At 42.3% G+C, this 15581-nt stretch overlaps 1 long non-coding RNA gene across 1 annotated transcript in view; it reads left to right on the forward strand.

The window, feature by feature from the left end:
• LOC121533788 overlaps positions 1 to 15581 on the forward strand; it is a 43512-nt gene that overhangs the window by 16361 nt on the left and 11570 nt on the right. The gene's annotated exons all lie outside the window — the stretch shown is intronic.

Consider the following 15581-nt stretch of genomic DNA (forward strand, 5'->3'; position numbering starts at 1 on the left):
GGCCAAGACCAAAGAGCTGTCAAAGGACACCAGAAACAATATTGTAGATCTGCACCAGGCTGGGAAGACTGAATCTGCAATAGGTAAGCAGCTTGGTTTGAAGAAATCAACTGTGGGAGCAATTATTAGGAAATGGAAGGCATACAAGACCACTGATAATCTCCCTCGATCTGGGGCTCCACGAAAGATCTCACCCCGTGGGGTCAAAATTATCACAAGACCGGTGAGCAAAAATCCCAGAACCACACGGGGGGACCTAGTGAATGACCTGCAGAGAGCTGGGACCAAAGTAACAAAGCCTACCATCAGTAACACACTATGCCGCCAGGGACTTAAATCCTGCAGTGCCAGACGTGTCCCCCTGCTTAAGCCAGTACATGTCCAGGCCCGTGCTAGAGTGCATTTGGATGATCCAGAAGAGGATTGGGAGAATGTCATATGGTCAGATGAAACCAAAATATAACTTTTTGGTAAAAACTCAACTCGTCGTGTTTGGAGGACAAAGAATGCTGAGTTGCATCCAAAGAACACCATACCTACTGTGAAGCATGGGGGTGGAAACATCATGCTTTGGGGCTGTTTTTCTGCAAAGGGACCAGGACGACTGATTCGTGTAAAGGAAAGAATGAATGGGGCCATGTATCGTGAGATTTTGAGTGAAAACCTCCTTCCATCAGCAAGGGCATTGAAGATGAAACGTGGCTGGGTCTTTCAGTATGACAATGATCCCAAACACACCGCCCGGGCAACGAAGGAGTGGCTTCGTAAGAAGCATTTCAAGGTCCTGGAATGGCCTAGCCAGTCTCCAGATCTCAACCCCATAGAAAATCTTTGGAGGGAGTTGAAAGTCCGTGTTGGCCAGCGACAGCCCCAAAACATCACTGCTCTAGAGGAGATCTGTATGGAGGAATGGGCCAAAATACCAGCAACAGTGTGTGAAAACCTTGTGAAGACTTACAGAAAACGTTTGACCTGTGTCATTGCCAACAAAGGGTATATAACAAAGTATTGAGAAACTTTTGTTATTGACCAAATACTTATTTTCCACCATAATTTGCAAATAAATTCATTAAAAAATCATACAATGTGATTTTCTGGATTTTTTTCCTGATTTTGTCTGTCATAGTTGACGTGTACCTATGATGAAAATTACAGGCCTCTCTCATCTTTTTAAGTGGGAGAACTTGCACAATTGGTGGCTGACTAAATACTTTTTTTCCCCACTGTATTTTTAAATAAATTTGCCTTTATTACTTTCCAACCCCACCACCCCTCCCCTAATTGGAGTAAACTAGTGAACAACAACGCTTAGGCCTCTACTTCCAGCTTATTCATACTATATACATTTTATGGACACAGTCAATTTTACAATAATGATATTTTGTTTGTTTTTACTCCTGAACTTCCTCTACCCTCAACCTCTCCGATCATTTTTATGATGTCCATCCGGTTTGCTTCTATAAGCCATATCTTTCTAACTGTGCTCTTTCACAAAAGCTCTCAACCTATAACCTATATACTTATTATGGACACAGTATCCTTTACATTAGTTATCTTGTTGTTATTAGTTTTTGTTAGTTGTTATTAGTCCCATCTTTCAGCTCCATTCAACACCTCCCATCTATCTCTTAACACCATCCATATTGGATTTCTATTTGCCATATATTTTTCAACTTTACTGTGATGTTTCACAAAAGTTCTGAACCCTTCTATTCTCATTGTTTCTACAGATTGTAAATAAACATTTTTGCTAAAAGTATTATTATATTATTGATCGATTGACTATGACTTTTCAGATCACCCAGTAGTGCTATCTGCAGGGTTAGCTCCAGGTAAATATTGCAATCCTTCAGCCATTCCTGGACCTGTGACCAAAACAAATGATCTAATGATTCTCTTCGCAGCAAAATCTGCAGAGCTGGGAAGATTGTATCCCCCATATAATTAACATTCTATTAGTAGCAAGAATTATGTATAATAATTTAAATTGAAAAGTTCTAAGTTTTGAATCCGGCATCGTTTTGCGTATCAGTTCATAAACACTATGCCATGGAATCGGTACGTCAAAAATCTCTTCCCAACTATTTTGCAATCTAAATGGGACGGCTGTCAATCCTTTGGTCCTTAAATGAAACTGGTATACTTTTTTATTTATCACTATTTTCTTTAACCAATTATGGTCTTTAATGCAGGGCCGAGAGACAAGTTCCTTACTTTTTCTCCATTCCACTTTCCTCTTCCATTTTTGCGGTAATGCTGCAATTATTTGGTTGTAATTTTGGGTAGAGCAGACATTTCCATATGTTTTTGTTAGCTGCATGTGCGACATAACTCCACCAGTCCTACCTATGATATCATTTACGAAAATTATACCTTTTTTAAAAATGTTATCAAAATATAATGTTTTTTTATCAATTAGTATATTTGAGGTTAACCACAATATTTGTTGCATTATTTGTTCTGTAGTTTCTGGAGGATTAAATTGAAATTGCAACCAACGTTCCATGGCTTGTTTTAGAAATTGTGATATTTGGGAGATTATTTCCTTTTCAAATAACTGAAAGTGAGAGGTTGTAATCTGAATAAAGGGAAAATGGCCATTCTTGAACATGAGGTGAGACAATCTTACTTATTTGCTAGAGAACCATTTCGGATTTAAGTATAACTTTTGCATGACTGAAGCATTTAGTGATAGGTCTAATGCTTTAGTATTTAATAATTTCCGTCCTCCGAATTCATATTCATTATATAAATAGGCCCATTTAATTTTGTCTGGCTTGCCGTTCCAAATAAAATTAAAAAAAATTTTCTCATAGAATTTTTAAAACTGTTCACTAGGCGTAGGCAAGACCATCAGCAAATAGGTAAACTGGGATAATACTAAAGAGTTAATCAGGTTGATTTTTCCACAAATAGACAGGTATTTACCTTTCCATGGTAGCAAGATCTTATTTATTTTTGCTAACTTTCTATTAAAATGTATTGGAGTGAGATCATTTATTTCATTTGGGTTATGTATTCCGAGTATATCCACATCACCATCAAACCATTTTATTGGTAAATTACATGGTAATGTAAATGTTTTATTTTTTAGAGATCCAATATGTAATATAGTACATTTATCATAATTTGGCTGTAATCCAGAGAGGTTAGAAAATGTATCTAGATCCTCTATGAGGCTGTGGAGGGATTCAAGTTGTGGATTTAAAAGAAAACATGAATCATCAGCGTACAATGACACCTATGTTTTTAAGCCCTGGATTTCTAATCCCATGATATTATTGTTGGATCGGATTTTAATAGCTAATATTTCGATGGCCATAATAAATAGATATGCCGATAGTGGACAACCTTGTTTTACTCCTCTTGACAGTTTAAAACTTTCAGAGAAATTATTTACTATTTTACACCTAGGGTTACTATACATGATTTTAACCCATTTTATAAGAGATTCTCCAAAATTGAAATGTTCCAGGGTTTAATATATAAACTCCAGTTGTACTTTATCAAATGCCTTCTCAAAGTCTGCTATGAATAGCAGGCCTGGTTTCCCAGATTTTTCATGGTGTTCTATTGTTTCTAATATTTGCCTTATATTACCTCCAATGTATCGTCCATGTAAAAAACCTGTCTGATTAGAATGAATAATGTCCGACAATACCTTTTTTAATTCTATGCGCTATACATTTTGCTAGAATTTTTGCATCACAACACTGAATTGTAAAAGGCCTTCAATTTTTTATATTTTCCACATGTATCCTGTTTCAGTAATAATGAAATCAGACCTTCTTCTTGAGTGTCTGATAATCTACCATTTACATAAGAGTGATTAAAACATGCTAATAACGGTCCTCTGAGTATATCAAAAAAGATTTGGTATACCTCGACTGGTATGCCATCCAACCCTGGAGTTTTCCCGGACTTAAAGTCTTTAATTGCATCCAGAAGTTCCTCCTCTGTAATTTCACCTTCACATGAGTCTTTCTGTATGGCTGTTAATTTTACATTATCAATTGAAAAATTATCCCTACAGTTAGCTTCAGTTAGATGAAATGGAGGAGACTGAAATTAAAACATATGCTTAAAGTACTTTGCTTCCTCCTTCAAAATATAATTTCGTGAATCATGGGTGACTCCGTCATTTGTAACCAGTTTCAGTAAATTCTTTTTGGTAGCATTTCTATGTTGAAGATTAAAAAAGAATTTGGTGCATTTTTTTGCCATATTCCATACAGTTTGCTTTATTTTTATAATATATTACACTTGATCTTTCTTGAATAAGTTTCTCCATTTCTTTTTGTTTTTCCCTGTAATTTATCCTGAGCCTCTATGTTACAGCTTTTATTGCTATCTATCTATCTGTTCTGTTAGACCTTCTATTTCCTTTGTTAGTATGGACTATTTTAATCTAAATTGCTTTTGTTTTCGAGATGAGTACTGAATTGCATGGCCTCTAAAGGCACATTTAAAAGTGTCCCATACAATAAGGGGATTTGCTGTACCTACATATGTTATGTCGGAAAATATCAGTTATAAATTCCTCTGTCCTAATTTAAAACAAGTTATCATCCAATAGGCTTTGATTAAATGTCCAATATCCTCGCCCACGTGGAAATTCAGTAAGAGTAATGTATATGCCAATTATATGATGGTCTGACCGCATTCTGTCCCCTATCAACACTTTTTATACTTTTGGTGCCAAGGAGAATTACATAAGAAAGAAGTCAAGACGACTAGTTTGATTGAGTCTCCACCATGTATATCTCACTAGATCAGGATATTTAAGCCTCCATATATCCACTAGTTCTAATGTATCCATGACATTCATGATTCCTTAAGAGCATGAGGGTGATAATTTGTAGTGTGATTTCCTGAGCTATTTAAAACAGTATTATAATCTCCCACCATAATAGTAGAGTCTTGTATTGCTTGTAGGGTTGATAAATTATTATATACAGTGGGGAGAACAAGTATTTGATACACTGCCGATTTTGCAGGTTTTCCTACTTACAAAGCATGTAGAGGTCTGTAATTTTTATCATAGGTACACTTCAACTGTGAGAGACAAAAATCCAGAAAATCACATTGTATGATTTTTAAGTAATTAATTTGCATTTTATTGCATGACATAAGTATTTGCTCACCTACCAACCAGTATGAATTCCGGCTCTCACAGACCTGTTAGTTTTTCTTTAAGAAGCCCTCCTGTTCTCCACTCATTACCTGTATTAACTGCACCTGTTTGAACTTGTTACCTGTATAAAAGACCCCTGTCCACACACTCAATCAAACAGACTCCAACCTCTCCACAATGGCCAAGACCAGAGAGCTGTGTAAGGACATCAGGGATAAAATTGTAGACCTGCACAAGGCTGGAATGGGCTACAGGACAATAGGCAAGCAGCTTGGTGAGAAGGCAACAACTGTTGGCGCAATTATTAGAAAATGGAAGAAGTTCAAGATGACGGTCAATCACCCTCGGTCTGGGGCTCCATGCAAGATCTCACCTCGTGGGGCATCAATGATCATGAGGAAGGTGAGGGATCAGCCCAGAACTACACGACAGGACCTGGTCAATGACCTAAAGAGAGCTGGGACCACAGTCTCAAAGAAAACCATTAGTAACATTTACATTTACATTTTAGTCATTTAGCAGACGCTCTTATCCAGAGCGACTTACAGGAGCAATTAGGGTTAAGTGCCTTGCTCAAGGGCACATTTACGTCATTTAGCAGACGCTCTTAAACAGAGCGACTCACAAATTGGTGCATTCACCCTATAGGCAGTGGGATAACCACTTTACAATTTTTTTTTGGGGGGTAGAAGGATTACTTTATCCTATCCCAGGTATTCCTTAAAGAGGTGGGGTTTCAAATGTCTCCGGAAGGTGGTGAGTGACTCCGCTGTCCTGGCGTCGTGAGGGAGCTTGTTCCACCATTGGGGTGCCAGAGCAGCGAACAGTTTTGACTGGGCTGAGCGGGAACTATGCTTCCGCAGAGGAAGGGGAGCCAGCAGGCCAGAGGTGGATGAACGCAATGCCCTCGTTTGGGTGTAGGGACTGATCAAAGCCCGAAGGTACAGAGGTGCCGTTCCCCTCACTGCTCCATAGGCAAGCACCATGGTCTTGTAGCGGATGCGAGCTTCAACTGGAAGCCAGTGGAGTGTGTGGAGGAGGGGGGTGACGTGAGAAAACTTGGGAAGGTTGAACACCAGACGGGCTGCGGCATTCTGGATGAGTTGTAGGGGTTTAATGGCACAGGCAGGGAGGCCAGCCAACAGCGAGTTGCAGTAGTCCAGACGGGAGATGACAAGTGCCTGGATTAGGACCTGTGCCGCTTCCTGTGTAAGGCAGCGTCGTACTCTCCGAATGTTGTAGAGCATGAACCTGCAGGAGCGGGTCACCGCCTTGATGTTAGCAGAGAACGACAGGGTGTTGTCCAGGGTCACGCCAAGGCTCTTCGCACTCTGGGAGGAGGACACAACGGAGTTGTCAACCGTGATGGCGAGATCATGGAACGGGCAGTCCTTCCCCGGGAGGAAGAGCAGCTCCGTCTTGCCAGGGTTCAGCTTTAGGTGGTGATCCGTCATCCATACTGATATGTCTGCCAGACATGCAGAGATGCGATTCGCCACCTGGTTATCAGAAGGGGGAAAGGAGAAGATTAGTGTATCGTCAGCGTAGCAATGATAGGAGAGGCCATGTGAGGATATGACAGAGCCAAGTGACTTGGTGTATAGGGAGAAAAGGAGAGGGCCTAGAACTGAGCCCTGGGGGACACCAGTGGTGAGAGCACGTGGTGCGGAGACAGCTTCTCGCCACGCCACTTGGTAGGAGCGACCGGTCAGGTAGGACGCAATCCAGGAGTGAGCCGCGCCGGAGATGCCCAGCTCGGAGAGGGTGGAGAGGAGGATCTGATGGTTCACAGTATCAAAGGCAGCAGACAGGTCTAGAAGGACAAGAGCAGAGGAGAGAGAGTTAGCTTTAGCAGTGCGGAGAGCCTCCGTGACACAGAGAAGAGCAGTCTCAGTTGAATGACGAGTCCTGAAACCTGACTGGTTTGGATCAAGAAGGTCATTCTGAGAGAGATAGCAAGAGAGTTGGCTAAAGACGGCACGCTCAATAGTTTTGGAAAGAAAAGAAAGAAGGGATACTGGTCTGTAGTTGTTGACATCAGTGGGATCGAGTGTTGGTTTTTTTGAGAAGGGGAGCAACTCTCGCTCTCTTGAAGACGGAAGGGACATGGCCAGCGGTCAAGGATGAGTTGATCAGCGAGGTGAGGTAGGGGAGAAGGTCACCGGAGATGGTCTGGAGAAGAGAGGAGGGGATGGGGTCAAGCGGGCAGGTTGTTGGGCGGCCTGCAGTCACAAGTCGCAGGATTTTATCTGGAGAGAGAGGGGAGAAAGAAGTCAAAGCATAGGGTAGGGCAGTGTGAGTAGGACCAGCAGTGTCATTAGACTTAACAAAGTAACACACTACGCCATCATGGATTAAAATCCTGCAGCGCACGCAAGGTCCCCCTGCTCAAACCAACGCATGTCCAGGCCCGTCTGAAGTTTGCCAATGACCATCTGGATGATCCAGAGAAGGAATGGGAGAAGGTCATGTGGTCTGATGAGACAAAAATATAGCTTTTTGGTCTAAACTCCATTGCCGTGTTTGGAGGAAGAAGAAGATGAGTACAACCCCAAGAACACCATCCCAACCGTGAAGCATGGAGGTGGAAACATCATTCTTTGGGGATGCTTTTCTGCAAAGGGGACAGGACGACTGCACCGTATTGAGGGGAGGATGATGAGGCCATGTATCGCGAGATCTTGGCCATCAACCTCCTTCCCTCAGTAAGAGCATTGAAGATGGGTCGTGGCTGGGTCTTCCAGCATAACAACGACCCGAAACACACAGCCAGGGCAACTAAGGAGTGGCTCCGTAAGAAGCATCTCAAGGTCCTGGAGTGGCCTAGCCAGTCTCCAGACCTGAACCCAATAGAAAATCTTTGGAGGGAGCTGAAAGTCCGTATTGCCCAGTGACAGCCCCAAAACCTGAAGGATCTGGAGAAGGTCTGTATGGAGGAGTGGGCCAAAATCCCTGCTGCAGTGTGTGCAAACCTGGTCAAGACCTACAGGAAACGTATGATCTCTGTAATTGCAAACAAAGGTTTCTGTACCAAATATTAAGTTCTGCTTTTCTGATGTATCAAATACTTATGTCATGCAATAAAATGCAAATTGTTTACTTAAAAATCATACAATGTGATTTTCTGGATTTTCTTTTTAGATTCCGTCTCTCACAGTTGAAGTGTTCCTATGATAAAAATTACAGACCTCTTCATGCTTTGTAAGTAGGAAAACCTGCAAATTTGGCAGTGTATCAAATACTTGTTCTCCCTACTGTATATATATTGTCAAAGAAGTGTGGATCATCATTATTTGGTCCGTAAAGGTTAATGAGCCATATTTGTTTATGGTCCAATAACATATTTAAAATCATCCATCTACCTTGCAGATCTGTTTGCAAATCAAATCAAATCAAATTTTATTGGTCACATGCGCCGAATACAACAGGTGCAGACATTACAGTGAAATGCTTACTTACAGCCCTTAACCAACAGTGCATTTATTGTTTTACAAAAAAAGTAAAAATAAAACAACAACAAAAAAAGTGTTGAGAAAAAAAAGAGCAGAAGTAAAATAAAATAACAGTAGGGAGGCTATATATATACAGGGGGGTACCGTTGCAGAGTCAATGTGCGGGGGCACCGGCTAGTTGAGGTAGTTGAGGTAATATGTACATGTGGGTAGAGTTAAAGTGACTATGCATAAATAATTAACAGAGTAGCAGCAGCGTAAAAAGGATGGGGTGGGGGGCAGTGCAAATAGTCTGGGTAGCCATGATTAGCTGTTCAGGAGTCTTATGGCTTGGGGGGTAGAAGCTGTTGAGAAGTCTTTTGGACCTAGACTTGGCACTCCGGTACCGCTTGCCGTGCGGTAGCAGAGAGAACAGTCTATGACTAGGGTGGCTGGAGTCTTTGACAATGTTGAGGGCCTTCCTCTGACACCGCCTGGTATAGAGGTCCTGGATGGCAGGAAGCTTGGCCCCAGTGATGTACTGGGCCGTACGCACTACCCTCTGTAGTGCCTTGCGGTCGGAGGCCAAGCAGTTGCCATACCAGGCGTGATGCAACCAGTCAGGATGCTCTCGATGGTGCAGCTGTAGAATTTTTTGAGGATCTGAGGACCCATGCCAAATCTTTTCAGTCTCCTGAGGGGGAATAGGCTTTGTCGTGCCCTCTTCACGACTGTCTTGGTGTGTTTGGACCATGATAGTTCGTTGGTGATGTGGACACCAAGGAACTTGAAGCTCTCAACCTGTTCCACTACAGCCCCGTCGATGAGAATGGGGGCGTGCTCAGTCCTCTTTTTTTCCTGTAGTCCACAATCATCTCCTTTGTCTTGGTCACGTTGAGGGAGAGGTTGTTGTCCTGGCACCACACGGCCAGGTCTCTGACCTCCTCCCTATAGGCTGTCTCATCGTTGTCGGTGATCAGGCCTACCACTGTTGTGTCATCGGCAAACTTAATGATGGTGTTGGAGTTGTGCCTGGCAATGCAGTCATGGGTGAACAGAGAGTACAGGAGGGGACTGAGCACGCACCCCTGAGGGGCCCCCGTGTTGAGGATCAGTGTGGCAGATGTGTTGTTACCTACCTTTACCACCTGGGGGCGGCCCGTCAGGAAGTCCAGGATCCAGTTGCAGAGGGAGGTGTTTAGTCCCAGGATCCTTAGCTTAGTGATGAGCTTTGAGGGCACTATGGTTTTGAATGCTGAGCTGTAGTCAATGAATAGCATTCTCACGTAGGTGTTCCTCTTGTCCAGGTGGGAAAGGGCAGTGTGGAGTGCAATAGAGATTGCATCATCTGTGGATCTGTTGGGGCGGTATGCAAATTGGAGTGGGTCTAGGGTTTCTGGGATAATGCTGTTGATATGAGCCATGACCAGCCTTTCAAAGCACTTCATGGCTACAGACGTCAGTGCTACGGGTCGGTAGTCATTTAGGCAGGTTATCTTAGAGTCCTTGGGCACAGGGACTATGGTGGTCTGCTTGAAACATGTTGCTATTACAGACTCAGTCAGGGACATGTTGAAAATGTCAGTGAAGACACTTGCCAGTTGGTCAGCACATGCTCGGAGTACACGTCCTGGTAATCCGTCTGGCCCTGCGGCCTTGTGAATGTTGACCTGCTTAAAAGTCTTACTCACATCGGCTACGGAGAGCGTGATCACATAGTCATCCGGAACAGCTGGTGCTCTCATGCATGCTTCAGTGTTGCTTGCCTCGAAGCGAGCATAGAAGTGGTTTAGCTCGTCTGGTAGGCTTGTGTCACTGGGCAGCTCGCGGCTGTGCTTCCCTTTGTAGTCTGTAATAGTTTTCAAGCCCTGCCACATCCGACGAGCGTCATTCAGATCAAAATTACTGGTAATTAATATCATCACCCCTTTTGAGTTTCTTTGCCCATGGGAGAAGTATATTTGCCCCCCACCCCCTCAGTCCTTTTTCCACACAACTTCAATTGTTGAATGAGTCTCCAGTAAACAATAAATATTAAATTCCTTCTCTTTGAGCCAAGTAAATATTGTTCTTCTTGTGTTATTATCTGCTAAGCCATTACAAGTATGAACTGGCTATACTTATTTCACCACTTACCATAATGAGATACAAGATTCATATCTATTTATCATAATATATGTTTGTAAATTTACCAATAAAAAGTACCATAGTGATTGAGTGTCCATATACAGTGGGGAAAAATGTATTTAGTCAGCCACCACTTGTGCAAGTTCTCCCACTTTAAAAGATGAGAGAGGCCTGTAATTTTCATCATAGGTACACGTCAACTATGACAGACAAAATGAGAAAAAAATATCCAAAAAATCACATTGTAGGATTTTTAATGAATTGATTTGCAAATGATGGTGGAAAATAAGTATTTGGTCAATAACAAAAGTTTCTCAATACTTTGTTATATACCCTTTGTTGGCAATGACACAGGTCAAACGTTTTCTGTAAGTCTTCACTAGGTTTTCACACACTGTTGCTGGTATTTTGGCCCATTCCTCCATGCAGATCTCCTCTAGAGCAGTGATGTTTTGGGGCTGTCGCTGGGCAACACGGACTTTCAACTCCCTCCAAAGATTTTCTATGGGGTTGAGATCTGGAGACTGGCTGGGCCACTCCAGGACCTTGAAATGCTTCTTACGAAGCCACTCCTTCGTTGCCCGGGCGGTGTGTTTGGGATCATTGTCATGCTGAAAGACCCAGCCACGTTTCATCTTCAATGCCCTTGCTGATGGAAGGAGGTTTTCACTCAAAATCTCACGATACATGGCCCCATTCATTATTTCCTTTACACGGATCAGTCGTCCTGGTCCCTTTGCAGAAAAACAGCCCCAAAGCATGATGTTTCCACCCCCATGCTTCACAGTAGGTATGGTGTTCTTTGGATGCAACTCAGCATTCTTTGTCCTCCAAACACGACCGAGTTGAGTTTTTACCAAAAAGTTCTATTTTGGTTTCATCTGACCATATGACATTCTCCCAATCCTCTTCTGGATCATCCAAATGCACTCTAGCAAACTTCAGACGGGCCTGGACATGTACTGGCTTAAGCAGGGGGACACGTCTCGCACTGCAGGATTTGAGTCCCTGGCGGCGTAGTGTGTTACTGATGGTAGGCTTTGTTACTTTGGTCCCAGCTCTCTGCAGGTCATTCACTAGGTCCCCCCGTGTGGTTCTGGGATTTTTGCTCACCGTTCTTGTGATCATTTTGACCCCACAGGGTGAGATCTTGCGTGTAGCCCCAGATCGAGGGAGATTATCACTGGTCTTGTATGTCTTCCATTTCCTAATAATTGCTCCCACAGTTGATTTCTTCAAACCAAGCTGCTTACCTATTGCAGATTCAGTCTTCCCAGCCTGGTGCAGGTCTACAATTTTGTTTCTGGTGTCCTTTGACAGCTCTTTAGTCTTGGCCATAGTGGAGTTTGGAGTGTGACTGTTTGTGTCACGGTTCAGACAGACGACCAGAGGACCACAATTGCGTCACACCAGAAAGTTTATTAAACTTAAGGGAAAAGGGAAGTAGGGAGTGAATGAAGGCTCCAGGGGTAACAGGGATCCCGTCCAATGCGCTGGGTCTGTGCCCCCCAGTGGCAGCGATGCGTCCTATGAAGCCGGTGGTGGGTGGTCCAGAAGTCCTGGGGGGGGGGAGACACAGACACAACAGGGCGGAATGAAACCAGGCAGCAGTACAGTTCAAGGGAAATCCAAAATACGTAGTAGCAAGGCAGAAGGCTGGTCAGAGTTACCGGGATTGAAGAGTAGTCAGGAGTCGTAATGGCAGAAGCAGGTCTGGATCTCCTGAGGCAGAAGAGTATCCAAAAAACAGGCAGGTCCGGGGTCACAAAACCAGGGTGAGCCAGAAGCGCGAGCAAACAGGTTCCGGGTGTGAGCTTTGCAGACGATCTGACACCGGAGAGCTGAAAGACAGGGCCTAAAATACTGGGAGAGGTTAGTGGGTAATGCAGCGCAGCTGGCAGAGTAATTAGAGCCGAGCAGAGCAGGGACAGGTGGAGCTAGTTAGGCTGAGTAGAGAGAGGGAGGTGAGCAGAGTGGAAGATAGTGGAAACAAATTAAGGTGGTAACCCGGTGGAGTGAGAGGGCTCATGACAGTTTGAGGTTGTGGACAGGTGTATTTTATACTGATAACAAGTTCAAACAGGTGCCATTAATACAGGTAACGAGTGGAGGACAGAGGAGCCTCTTAAAGAATAAGTTACAGGTCTGTGAGAGCCAGAAATCTTGCTTGTTTGTAGGTGACCAAATACTTATTTTCCACCATAATTTGCAAATAAATTCATAAAAAATCCTACAATGTGATTATCTGGGAAAAAAAATCTAAATTTGTCTGTCATAGTTGACGTGTACCTATGATGAAAATTACAGGCCTCTCTCATCTTTTTAAGTGGGAGAACTTGCACAATTGGTGGCTGACTAAATACTTTTTTTTCCCCCACTGTACATAATGTAATCATGCGTGTCAAATATGTAAGTTGAAAACACTGTGTGGCCATACTTGTGAACTTTTGTTTATGGCTAGCTGCTAGCTTTTCTCATAGGCCAAATTGCCCAAATTAGCCATGACGCTGAGGACGGCCAGCTGAGCAGATAATTATATCTAGTAACTAATTCTGTATCAGCCGATTAAAATCGTCCACGTAGTTGGATTTGATCCAACACTTTTTCACTAAAGCATCTTTACTAAAGTCCACTAGTATGTTCTGTTACTCAAATTAACTGCATCACATGCAAAAACAAAATTAGCTCACAGTGTAAGACACCTAGACACTATGCTTTCAACCATCTAAAAGCACAACCAAATTCCAATGGAAAAACACATTTTGTTTTAGTTGTCACCTAAATGTGTTATCACATTTATTTCAACCATTTTAAAAGCACAACAAAGTTCAAATGGGAATACATTTTGCACGTATAAAACAACTTAATATGTTATCACTGTGCTTCATCTAATAGCATGAACTGGATTACAGTTGAGATTCCTTTAAGAGTACATAGTGCAAGTGATTAATGCTGTTCGAGTTTCTGCACAGATTATTATAGCAATTGTGAAGATCTCCACAGACCTGCGATCTTTACACGCTATCTTGAACATGCACGCTTTATATGACTACATTTGAAGTCAGAAGTTTACATACACCTTAGCCAAATACATTTCAACTCAGTTTTTCACAATTACTGACATTTAATCCTAGTAAAAATTCTCTGTTTTAGGTCAGTTAGGATCACCACTTCATTTTAAGAATGTGAAATGTCAGAATAATAGTAGAGAGAATTATTTATTTCAGCTTTTAGTTCTTTCATCACATTCCCAGTGGGTCAGAAGTTTACATACACTCAATTAGTATTTGGTAGCATTGCCTTTTAAATTGTTTAGGTTGGGTCAAACGTTTCGGGTAGCCTTCCACAAGCTTCCCACAATAAGTTGGGTGAATTTTGGCCCATTCCAACTGACAGAGCTGGTGTAACTGAGTCAGGTTTGTAGGCCTCCTTGCTCGCACACACTTTTTCAGTTCTGCCCACACATTTACTATAGGATTAAGGTCAGGGCTTTGTGATGGCCACTCCAATACCTTGACTTTGTTGTCCTTAAGCAATTTTGCCACAACTTTGGAAGTATGCTTGGGGTCATTGTCCATTTGGAAGACCCATTTGCGACCAAGCAATATATCCACATAACTTTCCTCCCTCATGATGCCATCTATTTTGTGAAGTGTACCAGTCCATCCTGCAGCAAAGCACCCCCACAGCATGATGCTGCCACCCCCGTGCTTCACGGTTGGGATGGTGTTATTCGGCTTGCAAACCCCCCTTTTTCCTCCAACCATAACGATGGTCAAATGGCCAAACAGTTCTATTTTTGTTTATAATATTATAATAATATGCCCTTTAGCAGACGCTTTTATCCAAAGCGACTTACAGTCGTGTGCATACATTTTTACGTATGGGTGGTCCCAGGGATCGAACCCACTACCTTGGCGTTACAAGCGCCATGCTCTACCAATTGATTCTACCAATTGAGCTACAGAGGACCACCACCAAAATCTTTTTCTATGAGCAATTGTGTTAGTATAAAATAATACAATTTCCCCAATTCCTTTGAGCATACAATATAGCTCAGTATTTGAACCACTGATTTTATACAGTCAGGGCGCCAATAATTTCGGACCCCACTGTACATGATCCAAGTCACTGTAATGGACCTAGGGCTTTGAAAGCCTTCACAAAGCAACAGGTCTAGATGATGAATGGAAGAGGCAGCCCTGGATCCTACCTCAGTAAGGGGATATCACATTCAGTTAGGATTTGTCCCAAATGACTACCTATATCCTGCATAGTGCACTACTTTTGACCAAAGCCCTATGGGGCCTGGTAAAAATTAATGCACTATTTAGGTAACAGGTTGCCATTTGGGATGCATCCGTAAACTAATTTTTTCTTACACAACTTACACAAACACGTTTACAGTGGTTTAGAAGCTATTGCTATCTAGCTTTAGCATAGACGTTAAAAAAAACACTGCAGTTGTCGCGAGCCTTTAGAAAATACATTCAGCTCTGCATTGGGGAATAAGTTCACTGATAGTCTATGACATCATTACATCTTTATTATGGCATCTGGCTTGGAAACAAACCAATCATTTCTCATGTTAATAAATAGATATTGCAACACATGGGCGAGCAAATCTGATTGGTTCTGGGTGGATTCTTCTATCAATCAATCAATCTTTAAATTGATTGATGGAGGACTCTTGGGGCTATGAGCCTCAGGGAAGTTGGGCTAATTAAGACTTCAAATGAATTAAAAACACTGCAGTTTAAAAGCTTAAGACTAAATATAATGATGACTTTCTGTTTCAAACTTACTCTGGTAAGAGACATTTCTGGTAAATTGTTTATAATTTCAAGGATAACTTCTGGGAAATTTTTTATATTTTCAAGGATAACTTC

The sequence above is a fragment of the Coregonus clupeaformis genome, chromosome 18 (assembly GCF_020615455.1).
Source record: "Coregonus clupeaformis isolate EN_2021a chromosome 18, ASM2061545v1, whole genome shotgun sequence".
Taxonomy (NCBI): domain Eukaryota; kingdom Metazoa; phylum Chordata; class Actinopteri; order Salmoniformes; family Salmonidae; genus Coregonus; species Coregonus clupeaformis.